General features: G+C 44.9%; 1 protein-coding gene across 1 annotated transcript in view; it reads right to left on the bottom strand.

Moving 5' to 3' along the window:
• Positions 1-24768, bottom strand: part of TANC1 (tetratricopeptide repeat, ankyrin repeat and coiled-coil containing 1) — a 137183-nt gene that overhangs the window by 85777 nt on the left and 26638 nt on the right. The window lies entirely within an intron of this gene.

The raw sequence follows: 24768 nt of genomic DNA, 5'->3' as shown, positions 1-24768 counted from the left end.
CTAAAGGAAGAGCCAGCCGTTCCCCTCCCTTGAGCACACACACAGTCATTTCAGCGCGGACGCGGGAATGTCCAGCGTAGGCTGCCAAAGAAGAAACGGGTAAGCCCGGTTCGGAGAATGTCAACTTTGACAACAAGCAAACGGCTCTTCTGCTGTGAAGGCTCCACAGCTGTCCTTGGTGTGTGTCGAGTAAGTGATTTTTGACATGTTCAAACCTGGACGGCTCGAGGCAGAGGGCTTTTCCCTTTGGAATTTTTCTCTAAGTGGGACAAAGACGACTGGGTTGCTCGGTCTCTCCAAAGTCAGGAGGCAAGGATCACAAACAGCAGCCTGAAATATCAACACGCTCCGAGCAGCCGCAGGACGCAGGCATTTTATCAGACTGTGACGCATGGCAAGTGCGTGGGGCAGAGCAGACGACTGCTTTCCTGGCAGCTGGCACGGCTGCCTTCAGAACAGCACCGCAGCCGGCGGCGTGCGATTCGAGATACCAGAGAGCCTCAGAGTCCTCTCTCGCTGCTCCCTCCACCCCAACTTATCGGAAGAGCTGGAATTCTCGGTGAGATGGAATGGAACCGCTGCACGCTGCTAGTGCAATGGACAGGTGAAGCCACTTTGGAAAACAGTTTGGCAGGTCCTCAAAAAGGTTAACGAGTTATCAAATGGCCCAGCAATTCCACTTCTATGTGAAAATACGTTCACACAAAAATTTGGGCGTGAATGCTCCTAGTAGCATTATTCATAGCAGCCAAATGTCCCGTCAACTAATGACAACAAAATACAATGTACCCACACGATGGAATATTATTGGGCAATGAAAAGGAATGAAGTACTGATTCATGCATGCTATAACACAGATAAAACCTGAAAACCTTATGCTAACTGAAAGAAGCCAGCGCCCAAAGACCACGTATTACATCACATTCATTCGGAATGTCCATAATAGACAAAGTTATAGAAACAAAGTATGAATGGCTGCCAGGGACTGGGAGATATGTAGGCATCTGGGGTGATGGCTTAGGGGTAAGGGACTTCTTTCTGGGTGATAAAAATGTTATAAAATTAGGTTGTGGTGATAGTTGCACAATCTTGTGAATATGCTGAAATTGCTGTTGCGCACACTTTAAATGAGTTGTATGCTATGAGGATTATATCTAAATAGTTCTTCTTATATATAAAAAAGATAGATCGCCTATTCTGTGTGCTCCTTTCAAACATCATATCACATTTCGGTTCAAAACCACCCACTGTACTCCTGTTTTCCTTGGTTGCCTGATACTGAAAGTGTGCTTTTTTTTTTTTTATCCTCACCTGAGGACACTTTTTCATTCTTTGTTCAGATAGAGCAGGAGGGAGAGAGAGAGAGAGAAACATCGATGTGAAGGGACACATCGAGTGGCCGCCACCCGCACGACCAACCAGGGCCGGGGACAAACTGCAACCGAGGTACATGCCCCTAGCGGGAACCGAACCCCGGTCTCTCCGGACCGCAGGCTGACGCTTCAACCGCTGAGCCAAACCGGCCAGGGCTGAAAGTGTGCTTTTAACAAGGCCCCAGAACCAGGAAGAGAAAGGGTGGTAGGAAGAGGGCCAGACAGGGGTCCACAGCTCTTCTGCCACTCGGCCCTTGGCCACTGCCCTGACCCTCTGCGGGCCTCAGCTCTGTCACCACACACTGAAGGGGCGAGTTGGGCTAATTCTGAGCGCCCTTCTGTGTTAAACATCTTACACATCTGAGGAATTCAGTTCAGAGTGAGGTTTATGGTGAGAGATGCTGCCATCTAAAGGTTTACTGCAAAAGCATCTCTACCACCATAAATACAATCCAACTCCCAGCCAGATATAATGCACTACATCTGAAAATAAACTACCTTATTGAAGAAGCTTATGGTACTTGACAAATAGGGATATGATTTCCAACCTTAGACACCATGGTTTTTAAAACATTTTTCTGCTCCAGGATCCAATCTGAGATTCCACTGCATCAGTCATCCTGCCTCCGTACTCTCCTCTTCCTGCAATTCCTCAGTCTTTCCTTGTTTCTCACGACCTCGACTATTTTAGAGCCTACTAGTTGATACTTTGCATTTCCCCCAATTTGGATTTATCTGATGTCTTATTATGAATTAGACTGGCGCTATAGATTTTCGGAAGAACACTACAGAGGTGACATGACCCTCTCATCACATCTGATTGTAACAGCTCATGATTTCAACGTGACTTTTACTGGTGATATAACCGTGATCACGTAGTTAGGGGCACCTATCAGGTCTCTCACCATAAGGTTTCCAGTTTTCCTCTTCTTTCCTCTGTTCCTTACGAGTGAGTTCCTAAGTTTAGACCACACTCAAAGGAAAGGAGAACTAAGGTCCACCTCTGGAAGCAAAAAGTGTCAAGGAATTTTTATTGGTTAAAACCATCACAGTAATCAGTAAGTATTTGGAGGGAAATACTTTGAGACTCTGCAAATGTCTTATTTCTCTTTAAAGGTTTGCTCCCTAATTTTAGCACTCAGCCTCCGGTGCTGCCTGCAGTACTCATTCATTTATTTATTTATTTTAAATATTTTATTCTTTATTGATTTTAGAGAGAGAGGAAGGGGGAGAGAGAGAGACAGAAACATCAATGAGTGAGAACATCGATTGGCTGCCTTCTGCAGGCCCACAACCTGGGCATGTGCTCTGACCAGGAATTGAACCGGCGACCTCTTGGTGCATGGGTTGATGCTCAACCATTGAACCACACTGACCGGGCCTGCCTGCAGTATTTAACACTGGGGTGTTCCAATGGTGATTCAGTATCTCCCTCATTTCTTCACATGTATTATTTGGGATTCTTCTCTAAGGAATATTTGTCCGTGTTAGAGAAGGGCTTTTTTAAAGGTTAAAATGGAATGGTTATGGGGGTGGGGAGGAATATGCTCTTCGACAATTTAAGTGTAAGATGTAGGCTATATAACAGAGTACGAAGTACGATTCAGATTTTATGTGAGACATGCACATATCCGTATGGAAATACTCATGGAGGGAAAGACGGGGGAGAGGGAGCACTAAGATATTTACTGTGGAGGAGCCAAAAACTAGGGAGGCCCAAACAGGGCAAGCAGAAGTGGAACCAGGACACACATGAGAACTTTTCTTCATGTTTGGTTTGGGACCAACTCACTATGGTAGAAGAGATCAGACGTATTTCTCTCTGGTCATCTGCTTTTTTCTATTAAAAGGACTTAATAGAGAGAGCACGCTCTATTATCACTGCCCAATTATTCGAATTGCTCAGTCGGCCACCATGCCCCTGCACAAGAGTTACCTGTACCTTTCTGTTCACCTTAACTCTTCAGGGTACAGTAACAGTAGATCTCCAAAAGATCTGCTTCCTGGCTCCAATGTACCTGCCCCATATGTCCTTCAGAAATGTTCTCTACAAATAAGTACTCTCTACAAGTGTGGGTATGTCACATGGATGCACAACGGTCACTACAAATGGCCGGAACCCCGAACCCCGATATCAGGCAGTGCCTTCAGATAGCATCCATGCCCACCCACTTAACTGTCTGAACTGTGTTCTATTCACAGGGCAACCACTAACTATAAGAATTACTCAACACTGAGGAGTGAGGGCATGAGGAGCAGAGCCTCTAGACTCACCACAGTGAACAGCGATACCAGATACAAAAGCAGAGCTAAGCTCTGGCTGAGTAGCTCAGTTGATTAGAACATCGTCCCTTTTATATGCCAAGGTTGTAGGTTCCGTCCCAGTCAGGGCACCTACAAGAAGCAACCAATGGCTTTGGCTGGGTAGTTCAGTTGGTTAGAGCATCATCCCATATACCAAAAGGTTGAGGGTTCAACTCTCTGGTCGGGGTACATACAGGAGGCAACCAATCAATGTTTATCTCTCACATTGGTGTTTCTCACTCTCTCTCTCTCTCCCACCCTTCCTCTCTCTCTAAAATTAACAAATATCCTCAGGTGGGGATTTAAAAAAAAGAATAAGCAACCAGAATGAATGGTTGCATAATAAGTGGAACAATAAATCGATGTCTCTTCCTCTCTCTCCCCCCCTCCCTTCCTCTCTCTCTCTCTAAAATCAATCTATAAATAAAAATTATTTTAAAAAGGAGACCTAGAGTATACTAAAGTACATAATCAGTGGTCATACATAAGCACTTACAAATAATAATGAATTCAAGCCTGATAACACTGGGAGAAAAGCACTATTTCACCCATTTTTAGATCAGGAAACTAAGGGTCCAATCAGTTCGACAATTTACTCATGGCCCACACACAGCAAAGCAGAATCCAGTTTTGTAGTCTATGCAGGTGTGAAGCCCACATATTAAACCACCACTCAGTGTTTACAATACTAGGAAATCCAGATTAAATGTGCATTTATAGAAAAGGCCAGGGCAGTGGACCTTGGCTGAATAGTCAGCAAATCTTTTATTCATTGTAACTTTTACCAGGAGTTGAAATATTATGAGGTGAATATAAACAACTGTTCTCCAACATGGTCCTTTTATTTCACAAGAAGCTGGATCTAAAACACCATAAAACAAGATAAATTTATAACCATAGATTTTATTCTTCCCACTCTCAATCGCTTATTAGAGAATTTGTATTCACTTTCCCTTAAACATAGCAGACGAACGCTTGTTTGCCATCAACTCCCTTTCAAAACACCACTAAAACTGCAGTAAAGAGAATTTAGAGAGACCAATGGGGTAAGGAGACAACCACAGGCAAGAAACCAAACGTCAAAGTCAGAAACAAACTGCCAAGGGGCAGTGGATAGAGCCAACTAGAAAAAGTGAGCGCCGGGTAGCAGGACGGGAGGACTCGGGCTGAGACAGGAGACACCTCTGAAGGCAGGGGCACAAGCGGGGTCAAAGAGAGGACCATGGTTGAAAATATACTCAAGATCCCCACCCCCACCCTGAACCAGGGGCATTGCATCCCTCATCCTGAAGACTGAGTTTTTCTCTGGAAAGGCTGAATGTAAAGCCCATGGAGACTCAAGAGCTGAACTCTTCAATGTTTGGCTAAATAACTGAAATTAAGAAAAAATTCTGCATGCAGATCAGTGGGTCTCAGAGGGATGCCTCCTCCCTCTCAGTTGTAAGAACACTGACTACAAGCTTGCCCACAGAGGCAGGAAGAAACTAGAGGATTCCTCTCTGGGAAACTCAGCAAGGGAAAAGACCTATCAATAATCACAGGCATGTTGGGGACATGCCTCCAAAGAAATGGCAAGTACTACCCTGGCAGGTAACTAAGTTGGTTAGAGCACTGTCCAGATACACCAAGGTAACAGTTTGATTACTGGACAGGGCACATACAAGACTCAACCAATGAATCAACAAGAAAACAGTGACCTTAAATGACACACTAGATCAGATGGATTTAATTGATATTTACAGAACATTTATTTCCAAAGCAGCAGAATATATATTCTTCTCAAGTGCACATGGAACATTCTCAAAGACAGACAATATGTTAGGACACAAATCAAGTCTCTACAAGTTCAAGAAGACTGACATCATTATCAAGCATCTTCTTGGATCACAACAGCATGAAGCTAGAAACCAACTACAATAAAAAAATCAAAAACATTCAAACACATGGAGGCAAAATAGTATGTTATTAAACAATGAATGGGTTAGCGATGTGATCAAAGAAGAAATCAAATATTTTCCTGGAAACAAACAAAAATGAACATACAACAATGCAAAATCTATTAGACTTGAAGAAAGCAGTCCTGAGAATTCCCCATGAAGATGGAGGCGGGCAGGACCGGAGGGAGGGTGTGTCTGTGAGAGTGAACTAGTGTGAGAGAGCGTGAGTGGACGTGAAGGTGGACGACCAAACTCCTGAAGTGCAGAGCCGCGGAGCAGAAGGTCCCTGTGCTGTGGACGGAGCAGCCGGCTGCTGCTGTAAGAGGCCCTTCAGGGCGCTTCTCCCTGCACCGTGGGGAGGTCCCACCATTTTGGAAGATCCCGGGTCTTCCCTGGGAGGAGGCAGTGTGAGCGGCTAGGGCCTAGCGACCTGAGCCCACCAGCGCACCTGGCACCATCGGACCATGGACACTCTGTGTCAACACAGACCAGTGCACAGTAGTGGAGCTGCCAAGGTACCAGTTGCAGAAGCCGCAGACAGCCCGGAGCCCAGCACCATCCCCCACAGTAGCAGCCCGATCAGAGTCCAGATACACCCCCAGCAACAGAGGCTGGGGAGCAGATATCCATCCCCAGGCAACAGAAGCACAGACCAGCAGCTGAGACCCATCCCCAAAAACTACAGCAAAAGCTGAGCAGGAGCTGAGCCCCACAGGGCAGCAGCACTCCCCAGCCACCAGCAGCGGGACCTGGGGCTCCACAGAGCCCTGTGTGGTCCAGCAGCTCACAACAGCAGTGGGAAGACGGAGCCTGAGAGAAACTGGTGCAATCCAGCTGCCTGCCTGCGGGACCTGCAGGGTGCAGGGGCACCACAGAGGCCTGTGCGACCCGGCAGCCCATAACATAGGCATAGAGCCAGGTCCCCAAAGGGTCTGTGCAATCCAGTTACCCGCGGGACCTGCAGGGTGCGGGGGCACCAGAGAGGCCTGCCTAACCCAGCTACACACAAGATAGGTGTAGAGGATGTGAAAATGGAGGCAGAGTGAATGGAAGCTACATAGACCAAATGGAAATTACAACTAAAATAAAGACAAATCCTCAGGAAAAAAAGCAACAGTAAAGCAGCAGGACAGGACTATATAACCAGAGACACTGGTAGGATCTGCGGAGGTGCAAGAGGGTGGCAGGCTGGGAGCCCATGGACAGCAGCAGTCTTAGCTGTGAGCAGCACCTTTGGGGAATAAAGACCAAGCCCACTCCACAGTGCAGAGATCCTGAACAGAGTGCTAAAATAGCCACAGCCACTCACCTGGGGGCTACGGCAGAGGGAGGGCAGACTGGGCTGGAACTATGTGGGGACACCCAGGATTTGGAGGGCACTCAGAGTTTTTGCTGAGTTGCAGCCACAAAGAACAGTGGCCAGTGTGCTCCTTCCCAGAGCTGTGGGGAAAAGCAGCAGGCCTCCCCTTCGGAGTTTCAGCCTTTCCCAGGTGAGGCAAAGAAATGCAAATTGAGCCTCAGGCATCTATCAAGCCAGCATCTATCCCACCCTCTGGAAATCCTCTCACGCAGAACACCAGGGCTACATTCTAAGGCACTGAGTAACTGAGACTACTAGCCTCCAGGAAAAAGCTAGAGGATAACTGAACCTTTCCTGGGCTTGCAAATCTACTCAGGAAAGTAAGACTTGACAGTGGTGTTTAACATGGGCCTACCCAGGCTCATCCAAACCCAGTAAAGGGAGCCACAAACAGCAGAACACCAACACCCACAGGGAAAATTTGGCAGGCTCCAAAACCCACTGAGATAGCCAAAATGATGAAATAAAGAAACAAATCCCAAATGAAAGAACAAGAGAACTCTATCGAAGATGAGATAAATGAAATGCAGTTAAGTAAATTATCAGAGGTAGAGATCAGAGCCATGATCTTGAGGAAGCTCAACAGGATGAGTAAGGACATCAGCACCATGAGTAAAGATATAGAAACATTGAAAACCAACCAAGTTGAAGTAATCAAGGTCATGAAAAACAAGGATCTGACTCCAAGACTACTCTATCCAGCAACGCTAACATTCAAAATAGAAGGTCAAAAAAAGAGCTTTCAATACAAAAAAAGGCTAAGGGAATATATTAACACCAAACCAGCACTGCAAGATATGCTAAAAGAACTGCCGTAATTAGAAGAAATAGAAAGAAAAATATAACTACACTAAACAAAAATGGCAATAAATAAGTACATATCAATTATCACCTTAAATGTGAATGGTTTGAATGCTCCAATAAAAAGACAAAGAGTAGGTGACTGGATAAGAAAGCATGACTCACATTTAGGTTGTTTACAAGAGACCCACCTCACAACAAAAGACACATAGGTTGAAAGTGAAGGGATGAAAAAAACTCGTTCAAGCAAACGAAAAGGAAAAAAAAGCTGGGATAGCAACACTCATATCTGATAAAGTAGATTTCAAAATGAAGGCTATAACTAGAAACAAAGAAGGCCTCTACATAATATTGAAAGGATCTATCCAACAGGAAGATATAACCTTGGTAAACATATATGCACCCAATATAGGAGCACCAAAATATATTAAAAATCTTCTAGAGGACTTCAAAGGAGAAATCAACAGCAATATAATCATAGCAGGGGACTTCAACACCCTGCTTACATCACTGGATTGATCTTCCAGAGGAAAAATTAACAAGGAAACGCAGACTCTAAATGAAGTGCTAGGTCAAATGAATTTAATAGTTATCTATAGAGAATTACACCCCAAAACTACAGAATTCACATTCTTCTCAAGTGCACATGGGACATTCTCAAAGATAGACCACATGTTAGGGCACAAACTAAGTCTCTACAAGTTCAAGAACACTGAAATAATATCAAGCACCTTCTCAGATCACAATGGCATGAAACTAGAAATCAATTGCAACAAGAACATGCAAAGACATTTGAAAACATGGAGGCTAAATAGCATGTTATTGAATAATGAATGGGTTATCATGCAGATCAAGGAAGAAATTAAAAACTTCCTGGAAACCTATGAAAACAAATACACAACAAGACAAAATCTATGGGATGCAGCAAAAGCAGTTCTGAGAGAGAAGTTCATAGCACTACAGGCCTACCTCAAGAAACAAGAAAAATCTCTAATAGACTATCTAACCTCACAACTTAAATAACTAGGAAGCAAACAAAAAGAAAACCCCAGAGCAAGTAGAAGGAAGGAAATAGTAAAGATCAGAGCAGAAATAAATGACATGGAAAACAAACAAACAAAAAAAACCAATTCAAAGGATCAATGAAACAAAGAGCTGGTTCTTTGGAAAGATAAACAAGATTGATGGACCCTTAGCTAGACTCACCAAGAAACAAAGAGAGAACCCAAATATACAAAATCAGAAATGAAAGAGGAGAAATAATAACTGACACCACAGAAATACAAAGGATTGTTAACAAATATTAAGAACAATTATACGGCAACAATTACGACAATCTAAGCAAAATGGACAAATTTCTAGAAACACATAGTCTCCCAAAACTGAACCGCGAAGAGATAGAAAACTTGAACAGACCAATAACAACAAAAGAAAAGGAAGATGTAATCAAGACTCTCCCAGCAAACAAAAGCCCAGGCCCAGATGGCTTTACCAAACATTCAAAGAACTAATACCCGATCTCCTCAAACTATTTAAAAAATTTAAGAAGAAGGAAGACTTCCAAACTCGTTTTATGAGGCCAGCATAATTCTAATTCCAAAACCAGGAAAAGACACTACAAAGAAAGAAAACTATAGGCCAATATCCCTGATGAACATAGATGTCAAAATCCTGAACGAAATACTAGCAAATCGAATCCAGCAATACAGCAAAAAAATTATTCACCATGACCAAGTGGGGATTCATCCCAGGGATGCAAAGCTGGTACAATATTCGCAAATCAATAAATGTGATACACAACATAAAAAAAGTTAAGAATAAAAATCATACGATCATATCAATAGACGCTGAAAAAGCATTTGACAAAATCCAGCACCCATTTCTGATAAAAATGCCCAGCAATCTGGGAATAGAGGGATAATATCTCAACATAATTAAGGCCATATATGAAAGACCTACAGCCAACATCATACTCAATGGGCAACACTAAAATTTGGCAAAGTAGCAGGATACAAAATTAACATCAAGAAATCAACAGCATTTCTTATACACCAATGATGAACTCACAGAATGAGAAACTAAAAAAACAATCCCATTAACCATCGCAGCAAAAAAATTAAGATACCTAGAAATAAACTTAACCAAAGAAATAAAGGACCTATTTGCAGAAAACTACACGTCATTGAAAAAAGAAATAGAGGAAGATATAAAAACGTGGAAGCATATACCCTGTTCATGGATTGGAAGAATTAACATAATTAAAATATCCATATTACCCAAAGCAATCTATAGATTCAATGCAATCCCCATCAAAATACCAATGACATACTTCACAGACCTAGAACAAATACTTTAAAAGTTCATATGGAACCAAAAAAGACCTTGAATAGCCACAGCAATCGTGAAAAAGAAGAACAAAGTTGGAGGGATCACATTACCAGATTTCAGGTTATACTACAAAGCCACTGTAATCAAAACAGCCTGGTACTGGCACAAGAACAGGCATATAGATCAATGGAACAGAATAGAAAACCCAGAAATGGACCCAACGCAATATGCTCAATTGATATTTGACAAAGGTGGCAAGAGCATACAGTGGAGTAAAGACAGCCTCTTTAATAAATGGTGTTGGGAAAATTGGACAGCTACATGCAAAAAAAAATGAAACTACACCATCAACTTACACCCTACACAAGAATAAACTCAAAATGGATAAAAGACTTAAATGTGACTCATGACTCCATAAAAAATCCTAGAAGAAAATGTAGGCAACAAAATTTCAGACATCATATGCAGCAGAATTTTCACTGATACATCCCCTAAGGCAACATAAACAAAGGAGAAAATGAACACATGGGACTACAACAAACTCAAAAGCTTCTGCACAGCGAAAGATACAATCATCAAAACGGAAAGGCTACCCACTGTATGGGAGAGCATAATTGCCAATGATGTATCAGATAAGGGGTTAATTTCCAATATATATAGAGTGCTCATACAACTCCACAAAAGGAAGACAAAGAACCCAATTGAAAAATGGGCAGAGGAACTAAATAGACACCTCTCCAAATAGGACATACAAATGGTTAAGAGACATATGAAGAAATGCTCAACATCACTAATCATCAGAGAGATGCAAATTAAAACAACAATGAGGTATCACCTCACACCTGTCAGAATGGCCATCATCAACAAATCATCAAACAACAAGTGTTGGCGAGGGTGTGGACTCTAGTACACTGCTGTTGAGAATGCAGACTGGTGCAGCCACTATGGAAAACAATATGGTGTTACCTCAAAAAATTAAAAATTGTTGCCCTGGCCGGTTTGGCTCAGCGGTTAGAGCGTCGGCCTGTGGTCCTGAGAGACCTGGGTTCGGTTTCCGCTAAGGGCGCGTACCTCGGTTGCAGTTTGTCCCTGGCCCTGGTCGGTTGTGCGGGTGGCAGCCACTCGATGTGTTCCTTTCACATCGATGTTTCTCTCTCTCTCTCTGTTCCTCTCTCTCCCTCCCACTCTACCTGAACAAAAAAATGGAAAAATGTCCTCAGGTGAGGATAAAAAACAAACAAACAAAAAATTAAAAATTGAACTTCCATTTGACCCAGTGACCCCACTTCTAGGAAAAAACCCTAAGAAGCCTGAAATACCAATCAGAAAGAATATATGTATCCCCATGTTTGTAGCAGCACTATTTACAATAGCTAAGATCTGGAAACAGCCCAAGTGTCCATCAGTAGATGAATGGATAAAAAAGCTGTGGTACATATACACAATGGAATGCTATGCAGCTATAAGAAAGAAAGCTCTCTTATCCTTTGAGACGACATGGAGGAACCTGGAAAGTGTCAAACAAGCCAAACAGAGAAAGACAAGTATCATATGATCTCACTTATTTGTGGAATATAATGAACATAACAGTCTGAGGAATGGGGTAGTCCCAGAGATGTGAAAGTGGGGTACAGACTGACAATCCCCAAAAGAGGGGGTGTTGGGGGAGAGATAAACCACAGAACTTACATGCATGTATGCATGAACAATAGACATGGACAACCAAGCTGGGGACAAAGTGGGGGGGTGGGGATCAGTGGGGGGGAAAAGGAGAAACATCTGTAACAAAAATAAATTAATTAATTAAATAAAAAAAGAAAAGACAAAAGAAAAAGGAAAGAAATAGTGGTCCCTGACCAATCACTCTACTCAAAGCCTGTGCTCAATAAACACCCACCCCTTTCAATCAGCATTTTAGCACCGCACACTTACATACATACACAGATGACCAAACAGCCCAGGAAAGACCCTACTCTAAAAGACAGCCATCCAAACAAGTTAACAAAGGACCTAAGGAATCAGAGAGAATAAGAGGAATGCTCTCCGGAATGAGAAGAGCTACCGTATCCACGTTGGGCTACTATGACAAGGGGCATTCGAGGTCCCTGAGGTGGTCAGCTGAGCAGACTGACTCGAGAATGAGGACCACTGGACACCAGACCTGTTAGGAGCCACTGAAACCAGGAGACACTGCTCTTACACTGCAACTGTCATCTATTAAACCACAAAGACAATGATTTCTATGCCACTGAAATGAAAAACTCCCCCTAAATGAAGTGCCCACTATCCTTGTAAAGTGCTGAACAGAGATCGAATCTGAAAAACCTCTCTCCCCGACACCCTCTGACTCGGGGGAAACCATTGCCATCACCTTTCCACACACAGCTTTCTGTTTAAAATGAAATGCTCCTCACTTCCTAGCATAAGCTACCTTACAGTAATTCCCCCCTTTCCACAAAGCAGATGCATCAGGTTAACCGACACAAGTTAACCAGGATGCAACACCAGAAAATAATTACCCAGAGAGCACGGTATTCCGGCTACTAGCTGTGTTTTAAGGCAAGAGGCTTTTAAAAACAAGACAAGACCATTAGGTATTAGCTTGAAAACCAGCTTCTCTAGAAGCCACCGCGTTTCCCTGTCTCACTGCCCCACCTCCCAGTCACTCCTGGGCCCCTGGCAGAGGGCGGGACCACTGGCAGAGGGCGGGGCTTCTGAGGAAGACCCTTCTCCCGTCAGGGTCTAAAGCAGGGTCTAGGGCTGTGGTTGATGCACCAACTTGTCCAGTTTACAAGGTTTGAGGTAAACGGGGATCATTCTTGATCATAATTTAAACCCACCTCATTGCACCTCGGATCCCTTTCCTCATCCCAGTTCCTTCATTCCCCACCCCGAACCCCATTCGCTGCTATGTGATACTGCGGAAGGAGGCTCTCAAAGCTAAAGGCTTGTGAGGTGAAGAGAAGCAGAAAAGGCGCTAAGCAGAGGTTAAGCAGGTGCGCTGCTTGCACGCCAAGAGCTCCTGCCAGCTCCCTTCTTGTGCAGAAAGGCCTGTGTCAGTCTGGGAGGGGACCGGCCAACTGCCCTTAGTCACTGTATTCCAGGACCCGGAGGCACAGCCTTCTCCCCGGTCCGTCTCCAGCCTTTGTGTAAATCTCCAAACATACTTTTCCCAGGGGCCAGCTTTCCTACTCTTTTTTGACATTTTAATCACACAGCTGACTATTTGGCTGCTTAGAAACTGCCATATAAGGAATTTTTTTTCTTTCTTTTTTTTTTTAAGGATGGCAGAAATAAACCAAACTGGGCTTTATCTCAGGGCAGGGAGAGAGAAGGGCAGGGGTCACTTTTCATTCCTGAGTGTTTCAGGTAAATATAATCACATACACACGAAAGAAATACTGGGGACCAGAGTACCTGAGGCTCTTTATTGCATTTAAAACAGATCTTATATTTCTCACGACATCTGGAGACTACGAAAGGTGATACTTTGTGGTATCAATCATCATTTCAGAGATTTTTTTTTTTTTAGCATCTTGAACTTTCACAGTAAAGGTTCCTGTCAATTTTATCTGGTCTAGGTTTTCATTTCACATTGGGAAATGCTCACAACACGAAGAAAAAAGTAAAAAGGAGATGAGTAAGAGGACTGTGGGGGAGCGGGGGCAGGGACCTTTATCACTAACGCAAAAGTCATTAAATAGCCATTTCCAATTGGTAAACTACTGTAAGATCACAGTCTTGGATTTTTAAAGGGCACAATATCTAGGCTTCCAAAGTTGGACCCCTCTCCCTCCTACACCCCATAAAGAAGGTATGGGTGAGGTGAGGAGGCAGAATTTGGGACTGAGAAGAGGGAAAACTTGGCGTAAGAGGGGCACTCTGTAACAGAGACCGGGGCTGCAGACGCCCTGTGGATGTGTCCCTCGGGGAACTGAAGCAGGTGGGCTGCCCACGGCCTGTGCATGAGGAGTGAGGCTCCTTGGGAGGCTTCACTTTGAGGGAAGGAGCCAGATGATAGACTGACCCAGTCACAGTGTCTCAGTTCGAGGGGAGGACAGTTTTGAGCACGTGTTGTCCATCAGTCATGTTTCTCCCATGAGGAGCAGGGGCGAGGCTGTAAATATAAACTTAAACTGCCGCTTGAGATGGTTCTACTCCAGGGAATGACAAACGGCTGCCCGAGCTCCCCTGACCCACGGGCTGGGCGCGGCGCTGGCGGGCAAGGCTCAGGGAGAAGCGCAGGTGCAGCCGCGGCCCTAGTAATGAGACCTTTGACATAACCACTGCGGATTTCCAGAAACTTCCAGAAACCCTTGAACAAGGACCCGGGGCCTTGTGTAAGGAGAGGAGGGTTGCCAGACAGTACCATCTGAGTTATTACTACCAACAGACTTCATCCACAACACCCAAAGACAGGTGAGGTCTGAGAAAGTCAGGTGGGAAGGAGAAAGGGGTAAAACTGGTAATTGCTGATGGTGGATGTAAATAAACGTCCTTTACCATCAGGTGCTTTAATCTAGTTATTAAAACAATACCTCAAAATGCAGCATGCACCTTCCAATAAGGCATCATTACGGTCAATGCTGACAAAGATGTTGGAGTCTGTTTGCAGTGTGCACGTCTACAGCGCTGAGTATGATCAAGTCCTCGTTCCACAGAATGACCCGTCATAGTTCCACTTCCTCCTGTGCAGTTCCATCTGACATACTGTTCCTCTACTGTATGTAACCGCTGTATATACTGAAGCCCAGAAGCTCGTTAATTCGCTTTATGTATTTACTCAGGTATTTGCTGCAAGTCCACTGTGTGCCAGGCACAGGGTGAGAATAAGGGTGAGACCCTGAGGATTTCAGTTCAGGGTTCACGTGTCTTTGCAACCTCATCTGAGTTTTATTTCAAAACATTTCAACATAAACAGTGTGACATAGCCCTGGCCAGTTTGGCTCAGCGGTTAGAGCGTCGGCCTGCGGTCCGCAGAGACCCGGGTTCGGTTCCCGCTAAGGGCACGTACTTCGGTTGCAGTTTGTCCCCGGCCCTGGTTGGTCGTGCGGGTGGCAGCCACTCGATGTGTCCCTTCACGTCGATGTTTCTCTCTCTCTCCCTTCCTCTCTCTCCCTCCCACTCTATCTGTACAAAAAATGAAAAAATATCCTCGGGTGAGGATAAAAAACAAACAAACAAAAAAAAAAAAAAACAGTGTGACATAAATGTGTGTCAGTTGGCTTTAACCTGTCACCCAAAGGCAATTTGTTGTCTTAATCTGGAATACGGACTCCAGGAGTAGTTATCTAGTGTTTTAATGAAGGGACCACTGGCCGGTCAGCCAGCCAGCCACCCTCCCCACAGCCAACACCAAGTGGCACACTTGGGGTTAGACGTGGATTCTCATACTGGCTAAATTTCTGACTTTGTTAATTAGTACAATGGTTGTGGAAATTTATTTTTAGTAGTGAAATTTATGATAGATACCTAAAGTACGAGGATTGACTAGAAATACCACAGAAGAACTCTGGCCCTTGTATGACCCAGGGATGCAGAGCTAACAGGCCCTCAGAAAGGCACCCGAGACTTGATAAGTAAATGGCCCCAGGTCCAGCTGCTGATTCCAGGGGATTGTTAGGCCCTAGATACACAACATTAGGACAACCGGCATTCCATCTGTAATAGGCAGAACTGAAAAGACGTCGTGCCGAGATCCCCATCGCCTGGTTATTGAATCAAACACAATCTGGGCATTGCTGTAAAGGGAATCAGCACATGGATAAGAAGGATGCTAATGAGCTGACCTTGAACGACAGAGATCACCCTGGATGGAGGGGTAGGCCCAAAGCAATCACAGAAACCCCTAAAAGCAGAAAGAGGAAGACTGAAGACTCAGTCACTTCATGAGAACGTGACACGCCCCCTGGGGGGCTTCCAGAAACACTTTTACAAGGGCCTGTGTAAAGAGAGGAGGGTAGCAAGTCTACAATTTGAGTTATTACTACTAAAGTGACCTCATCCATACCCAGAGTAGGAGACAAGCCCTGGCCGGTCTGGCTCAGTAGTTAAAGCATCGGCCCTCGGACCAGTCTCGAACTCGACTCTGGTCAAGGGCACGTGCCCTGGTTGTGGCTCATCCCTGGCTCTGGTTGGGGTCGTGCGGGAGGCAACCAGCAATGTGTCCCTCTCACGTCAATGTTTCTCTCTCTCCCTCTCCCTCCCTCCCACTCTATCCTTGGGAGAGGATTAAAAAAAAAAAAAAGTACGAGACAAGGCAGAAACAGGACAGGCAGCCAGGGAGACTCAAAGCTCGAGAAGGACTCAACCCTTCTGGACTCAACAGATTGCTAGGTTGGAAGATGCAGGAAGGCGGCCAAAAGAACAGGAATGCAGCCAGTGCACAGAAGTTTTGAGCAATCCCCAGCCCAGAGACAGCAAGGAAAAGGCGACCTCAACCCTCCAGCTGCACAGCACTGATCTCTGCCAACCTGAACGAGCCTCCATAGAGGAAAACAGCCCAACCTCTTCAGCTCCCCCAGAAAACCCAGAGCAAAGACCCAGCTATGCCACACTGTGCCTGGCCTTCTAACTTCAAAACTGTGAGATACATTTGTGTTAAGCTAATACATTTGTAGTCATTTCTTAGGGCAACAATAGAAAATTAGTAGCTGGGACTTTACTACACATATAAAACTTGTTATATGGCTGAATCATGCAAACCTGGATATAAACCTACGTATAGGCAGAATTCAGTCTGAGCCTTGTTTTCATTTATACTTGAGTGAGTTTATAGAGAAATCTCTAGCCCTCACCTCCTCTAACTCTGGTAGTGATTATAATTTAACATAAAGAATTTAATACCTGAAGTCGGTTTCATTATGCTGGTAAGAATCACTAACCAAATTGTGACAAATAAATGAATAACCACAAACCTGGGTTTTAAAAAGTCTCTGGAAGTAAGATCTGAGTCCTCTCTGAACTGGAAAGTTCAGAGTATCTCTAAGGAACGAGGAAAGGGGTCCTGGTTCTCAGACTAGCAGCAAACGAGCCCTGTGCTGCATGATAAAGTTAACTGACTCCACAGAGGAGGCAGCGGGGCCCTTGAGAACTATCTTTCCCTGTGGGTTCAGACCAGTTGTGCTCAGAGTAGTGTCTAGACCAGCAGCAACAGCAGCAGCTGGGATCTCATTAGAAATGCAAACTGTCAGCCGAGTGAGTCAGGTGCACACTGGGGTGAAGCAGCTTACAATCGAGTACAAAGAGCAGACAGAGACAGTCACACGGGGCCGGTGCCAATGACTCAGGAAGGACAGCAGCCGTGAAGGGCAGAGGCAGGACCTGTGCCGGGCTGAGGGTGAGGTGGGGGTGCCATGCTCCCAGAGGGCGAGCGCAGAGGTGGGAGAGAGCGTTCCCCCCTCCACTCCCACGTAAGAGCACCCTGAGGAAGAGACCTGTGCCCTGTTGGCTTCCTCACTGCACAGCACAGTGCTGTGTACTCAGCAGGCAACAGAAATTTATTAATTTTGATAAGAAAAGGTTTCTTTCTGCTTTTTTAAATGAATTAAACTTACTTGTGAAAAACTAATAATTCCTAAAGAATTTCCTGATTTCAGAATATTTTCCAAATATTCATGCAGTATAGTGGCTACTATGGAATCCTATCGTAACCTCTGTCTTTCTTTCGTCAAGAGTAGGAGATGTGGGCGAAAGGGATGGGGTGGGAGAGAAAAACAGGGTCCCAGAGGTTCCCACCAGGTGGCAGGGGGGTCTAACCATCCTGGAGGGGGCAGGGGAAGAGCAGTCCTGTGTCTCACTTATCAGCTCTCTCGCTCCATTCTCCACAGTGGCCAGGTCCAGACTTCTCCATCCTCCTCACACAAACCTCTGCTACACACACATGCACACCCCGCACGCACCCTGCACAGGAACCCCAGCTCCCAATCCCAGACACAGCGGCCAGCCGAGGGAAACACCTGAAACGTTCCTCAGCTCCATCCTCACACTTGCAGTGATCCTCGCCCTGTGGCATCCATGAATGCTAACCCACCCACCTGTGCTCAGGGGGTCAAGGTCAAGGGCGAGACAGAATCCAGCAGTTTCTACAGAGAAATATCTATAAGGATTGTTGCTCTGAATAGGAGGATTTATCCATTTAATCAGACTAGGTCAAAAGACTGACCATAGGTGTTGGTTACAACCTGACTAGGTTGCATTGGCACCTTCAAGAGGGCCCAGTTTAGACAATGAGCTACCATACTATACCTCGCAGAATGGCTAAAATTTAGGGGGGAAATTTCCGATGATTAGAAACTGCCGGTGCAAACCAACAGGAACTTTCCTACACTGCTGGTGGAAATGCAGAACAGTACAGTCACTTTGGAAAATAACTGGCATTTTATGTAACACTAAAAATCATATGACCAAGCAATTCCACAAATGGGTACTGACTGACCCAAGAGAAGTGGAATTGTATATTTACCCCAAAACCCGAATGCACATATGTATAGCCATTCTATTCCTAATCACCAAAAACTGGAAGCTACTCAAATGTCCTTCAGCGGATGAATGGATAACCTATGGTATATCCACCCATGCCACAGGATAGAGTAAAGGGGTATTGATACCTACTACAACATGATGCATTTCAAAGGTATGATTCTTAGTGAAAGCAGCCAGGCTCAAAACAGCTGTACACTGCATGGTTCCATTTACATGACATTCTGGAAAAGGCAAACTATGGGTCTGGACAACAGATGAGTGGCTTCCAGGAGACAGGGATTGCCTGCAAAGGAGGGGGAGGAGGGACTGTTCTGCACTTAATGGCAGTGATGGTTACACAACTCCACGCACCTGTCAAAGCTCACAGGCTGTAAATCAAAAAGAAATATATTGTATGTAAATTTAAAAATTAGTGAAAAAAAAATTTAATAAAAAAACAGTGGGGTCTAACTTAGGGCATCCATCTGTGCAGGGGAGCGTCGCTCCGGCTGTAAGAAGCCTCCATCCCGGGCAAGTGTCTGACCAGGGAGAGGCAGAAACAGCTGGAGGCCAGCCCAGCATCTACCACACCGTTCCACCTTGGTAAGAGAGCCCTAAGTTTTAACTGTTTTTGGAAGTATCCAACACTTAGAAAGAGACAAAAAAGATTATAGGGTGTCCCTTCATGGGTGCTGGGGCGGTTTATGTGAAGCAGACTCTTCAGGATGGTCTCATTCTATGGGTGTGTACAGACTTGACTGACTTTCTAGCAACTGGACTCTTTTATAGCTCTGCAAACTGCAAAAAACCCGAGAGCAGTGCAGATGATTCCTGTCCACAGCAACACCAATGGGTTTTGTCTGGCAGAGATTTTAAATCTCTGTGATCCAAATTCTCATTTAAACTGGCCTTAACATCTTGCTCATTCCCTCCTTAATTAATGAGCCAAATAAAATGGTTGACATATGACCCCCTTCTATTTGTATGTCGTATTTTCGCCTTTTTGAGAAATTACACTTAGCAGCACAGCGCATTACGTGAATAAAAGCCCGCGGTTTCCAGCCTCTTTGGCAGCTAGTAAATGCAGCCACCGAGAGGAAAGTGGGTGCTGGGTAGGATCTTAAGACAGGCTCTTTGAGGGGAGCTGACCTAGCTGGGAGAGGTCGCTTTCTGCTCTTCTCTTTTTCCTCCACGGGCAGGAAACCCGGACATGCGAGCTGGTGCTCTAACAGTCACGTTGGACCACAAGGTGACCTTGTGGTAGGAGGGTGTGGTTGGCTAATAATGGCTCCCAAAGATATGTGTGTCCATGACCCAAATCCCTGCAACCTGTAACTGTTACTTTATTTAGGAAAATGGTCTACGCGAACGTGACTAAGGATGTTGAGATAAAAGCACCACCCTGTTATCCAGGTGGGCCTGCAATGCATCACAAGTCACTTTCTGAAAGAAAGGCAGAGGGAGATGAGGTCATCACACGGGGGGGGGGCCATGTGCAGATGGGCAGAACCAAGGCTCACTTGGAACCCCCAGAAGCTAGAAGAGGCAAGGAACAGACCCTCCACTGCGCCTCCAGACGAGGTCCAGCTCTGCTGACCCCTGGATTGCTGGCCTCTGGAAAGGTGAGAGAATTAATTACCTTCTGTTGTTTCTAAGCCGCCGTCTGTGGTTTGCTATGGCAGCCCCAGGAGACTGAGGCAGAGGGTGTGCAGCAAACAGGAGCCTGGCCCCCTGGTGATGCCTTGAGGTCCATCTACCCCGGACTGCTCACCAAAAAGAGAAATAAATATTTACTTGTGTAAGCTATTACGTAGTATTTGACTGCTTTTCACTAGAAGCTAAACAATCCCCAGTAACATACTGGGATCGTGAATTATTGGCTCTAACCTCACCTCGCCTGAGTGGATCTAGAATATTGTTGGTCTTTCAACCTCTGCAAGACTGAAAATTAAATCAAGAGTTGAGGAAGTAAGTCAAACCCAAAATATTGATATAACGGTGTTATATTTAGGAATAAGTTTGCATCACTGGGCATAATCAGGAAATATATCCCGTAGAGAATTTTTAGCATTTAAAAAAAATGTAACACAGAGTATCAGGCTGATTAGCTTTGATTCCTATTTGAAATATGTAATTTTTAGCTTCAAGTGAAATTCATGTTAAATGTTTAATTTTAATTAAATTATAAACATAAGATTTGCACACTGAATTTAAAGGCTTATGGGAAGCCGTGTTTTAAATTTTTAATTATAATACGCTGAGCAGTGATTTGAAAGTCTTATCATCTGTACACAAAAGACTGCTGCTCCCGGACGTCAAAACGCTCGTTCTAACAACAGTGGCTCGGAAATACTCACAGGAGCTCAAGATTCTCTCATCCTAGAAAGGAGAGGGACAGACAGGGGAGAAAGGAAGCAAGGAAACACAATCTCGAGTCCACCACTGTCTACAGCCTATCACTCCCCACCCCTCGGGTTTCTCAGCTGAATTCCAGAATCTTCCGTGTCCTCTGTCACTGTCACCGCTGTGCACTTGCCAGCATTCCCCAGCAGACTGTCTGCTCTGCCCTGAGACACCATCTGGGGTCAGGAGCAGCCGCAATCTTTTTGAGCACTGTCAGGACTGGCCTGGCAGGCCACACACAAGCGGCCGCTCCCAATCCCAGGGCGTCCCCAGCCGAGACTGAAAGGGCACAGCAGAGGGTATGCCTAGGGGCTTGAGGCAAACACCCTTCTCTGACCTGTCCCGTGAGGAGGTCACGCCGGGAAGCATGTGACCCCCACTATCTGAAACACCTCTTGAACACATCGGGAACCCACGGGAGCAGCAGCGAAGTGATATTTTGGGGCTTGGCCATTATCTCTTTCAAGTATGAACAGGACAGCCTGCACTCACAGAGGACACAGGTAACCCGTGACATCACCGACAAGGAGCCAGGTGAAGAGGCCCAGGCGGGCTGTCTCCTCACCGCACCCCCTCCCCACCCGAGGTGCCAGGCGGGCACAGCCCTCGCCACTCCACGCGGACTTCCTGTCAGCGTCCTGGGTGCGGGACACGGCCGAGAGAGGGTTTCCACATAACTGAGTCACAGTCCACCTTCTCTTAGAATCATTCTTATCTGCCAAAGAAATGCAATCTCACCTCATCTCACTCTCAAAAGCTGATTAAAATGAACATTAAGTTGAGAACTCCAGAATAACACCGATTGATGTCAACAAAGAGTGGCTGCTTCTTGGTTTTTTTATAAACCAGCTCTATAACAGGCTGCCACACTAATCTCCAGTTTAGTCACCCAGGTCAACCACGGACCACAGCCAATGATCTCACCAACCCGCCCACCTCTCCCATTCTGAAAACTCCTCCTGTGGACGTAAACTTTCCAGAAGGCTAATCCCAGCCGCCCCACAGCCCACCTACCACGGTAGGCATTAGCAGCCTCCCCAGCTACTTTCCACAGAAGCTTGAACATCTTAGGCCCAAGTGTAAAAACATCTTCAAACATTTAGGCAAAGAAGAATGAAACTATTACATTAAGTCCCCAACCTGCCTATAGCCAAAGAAAAACAGCTCCAGAAGACTGGGATTTTTATCTGTTGCACTCTTACACTTTAGCTATTAAACAATTTTGAATAATCGCGGCGGGGGGAGGGGGGAGCTTATCTTAAGATATCTATTAAAAGTCAGCAGTACTATGCAGCTGTAAAAAAGAAAGATCTCTTATCCTTTGAAACGACATGGAGGGACCTGGAAAGTATTATGCTAAGCGAAACAAGCCAAGCAGAGAAAGACAAATATCACATGATCTCATTTATTTCTGAAACATAATGAACTAAACAAACTGATGAACAAAATAGTCCCAGAGTCATAGAAGTAGGGTACAGACGGACAATCCTCAGAAGTGGGGGGGGGGGATAAACCACAGAACTTATATGCATGTATGCATAACCAGTAGACATAGACAACAAAGCTGGGGATGGATTGGAGAGGAGGGTGTCAATGAGGGAAAAAGGAGAAACATCTGTAACAAAAATAAATTAATAAACTAACAAAATAAAAAGTTAGCAGTTAATATACCCAAAAAAATAAACTGGGAATTTTAACTTTAAAGTGTTTACTTTTTATGTGAACCCAGGCATGTATATATGCCAAGTCAGAAGGTAGCTTTTCTTTTCTTTAGAAATTTGAAATTTTTTTAAAGTACTTTTTTTACTAGACAGTACACACAACAGTCAGTTAAGTCATGCAATTCACAGAAATGGTTCCTAGAACACACTGATCCTTCAGCATTGACCACACGGTGGCGCTGCTTCAATGCTGATTTCAGACTAAATCCCTAAGTGTGTTTCTTTACCATCAAGACAACAATGCTTGCACCCATTAAGAGTTAGGAGCCTGAAGTCCTGAAATGCTTTTCTTTAAGGTTACAGTTAACACACATATGGTTAACAGTCTATATGGTAGAATTAAACTGCTGAGGCAGCAACTCTGTGCCCCCATTTTAGGCTGGACCTAACAGAATTCCAACATCTTTGGTCTTTCAAAGGCTGATCAGCCTCACTTAGAACCAAGAAGGCAATATGGGGGCAGAAGGACCTCTGGGTTCATTACCTCACAGTACAATGCTGAAATTTCATCTACTCGTGTATCTATATTGATACATAAATAAGTAAATAGGGAAGAAGAGACGAACTTCCCATGCAGAAAAGTTCTAAATAATTTATGTTGATACTCCACTCTCAAGGAAGGGAGCATAACTCCTCTTCATGGTGGGCTGTGCAGAGTGACCTCCCTCCAACGAGCACAGTATGGAGAGGGACATAAGGAAAAAGAGTAACTTTGCCCTGGAGAAACATGGCAACCACTGCCTCGGTCAGGTGCCTCAAGTTATTACACACTGTGATAAGTCATATGCTAATATGTACCATCAACACGACGTGATGAGAAGGGCACTTGACACCTCAGGTCTTCCTCCCCCAAAACTCACAACTCCAGTCTAATCACGAGAAAAACAGACAATCCTAGCAGAGTGGCATCCTACAAAATACCTGAACACTATGCCTCAAAACTGCCAAGGTCATCAAAACCAAGGGAAGTCTGAGAAATTGTCTCGGCCAAGAGGAGCCAAAGGAGACATGACAATTAAAAGTAATGTGGTCTCCTGAATAAGATCCTTGCTATTAGGGACAAACTAAAGAAATATAAGGGAAGCACAGACTTCAGCTAATAATGTATCAGTATGAGTTCATTAGTTGTGACAATGTGTCATATAATATACGAATAATGGGAAACTGGGTATATAGTTTATGGGGACTCTGAACTATAGAGCATTTCTATAAAACTAAAACTATTCTAAAATAAAAATGTTTATTTAAAAAAGTTAACTGAAGGCGCAAATGACAATTGAGAGACGCCTTCACATACAGAAGATTTCCTTTGTCTCCTGTATTGAGGCATTTACGCTGTGTTCCCGACAGTGCTGTGACATTCACCCCAGAGGAGGGAGGCTGTTATAGGCTGCACTGTGTTCCCCCAAATTCAGATGCTGAAGCCCTAACTCCTAGTATCTCAGAAAGTGACTGTATTTGGAGATGAAGCCTTTAAAGGGGTGAATAAATTAAAATGGGACCACTGGGGCAGACCCTAATCCAATCTGAGTGGTATGCCCTTAACAGAGGAAATTTTTTTCCATGTTATTTTTTTCCATCACCATCTTTGCCATTTACTCCCCCCTATAGCTTCTTCTACCTCCCCGCCCCTACAGTCAACACACTGTTGTCTGTGTCCATGAGTTCTCTCTCTCTCTTTTCTGAACGAGAGAATTTGGACAGGCAGACAGGTACCAGGGATGAAAGACCACGCGAGGACACCGCAAGAAGATGGTCATCTGCAAGCCACGGAGACAGGCCTTAGGAGAAACTAAGTCTGCCGACACCTTGGTCACGTGCTTCTAGCCTCCTAGATACATTTCTGTTGTTTAGCCACCCGGTCTGTGGCACTTGGTTATGGCAGCCCAAGCTGACTAATACGAAGATGAAGCTAAAAAGACAGCTTCACTGAAGGTCACGGGAAGAACTACGGCAGGAACGCAGAGCTCGCTGGCTTCTGTGCCATCTGGCCCTTGGAGAGGGATCTGGCCCGAGGCTGGGTGGCTATGAAGTGGAGTGGGCACGACCAGGCTTTGGAATCGGGCAGCCTGAAGTTC

The sequence above is a fragment of the Molossus molossus genome, unplaced genomic scaffold (genome assembly GCF_014108415.1).
Source record: "Molossus molossus isolate mMolMol1 unplaced genomic scaffold, mMolMol1.p scaffold_m16_p_11, whole genome shotgun sequence".
Taxonomy (NCBI): Eukaryota; Metazoa; Chordata; class Mammalia; order Chiroptera; family Molossidae; genus Molossus; species Molossus molossus.
This window is presented reverse-complemented; position numbering and strand designations above follow the sequence as displayed.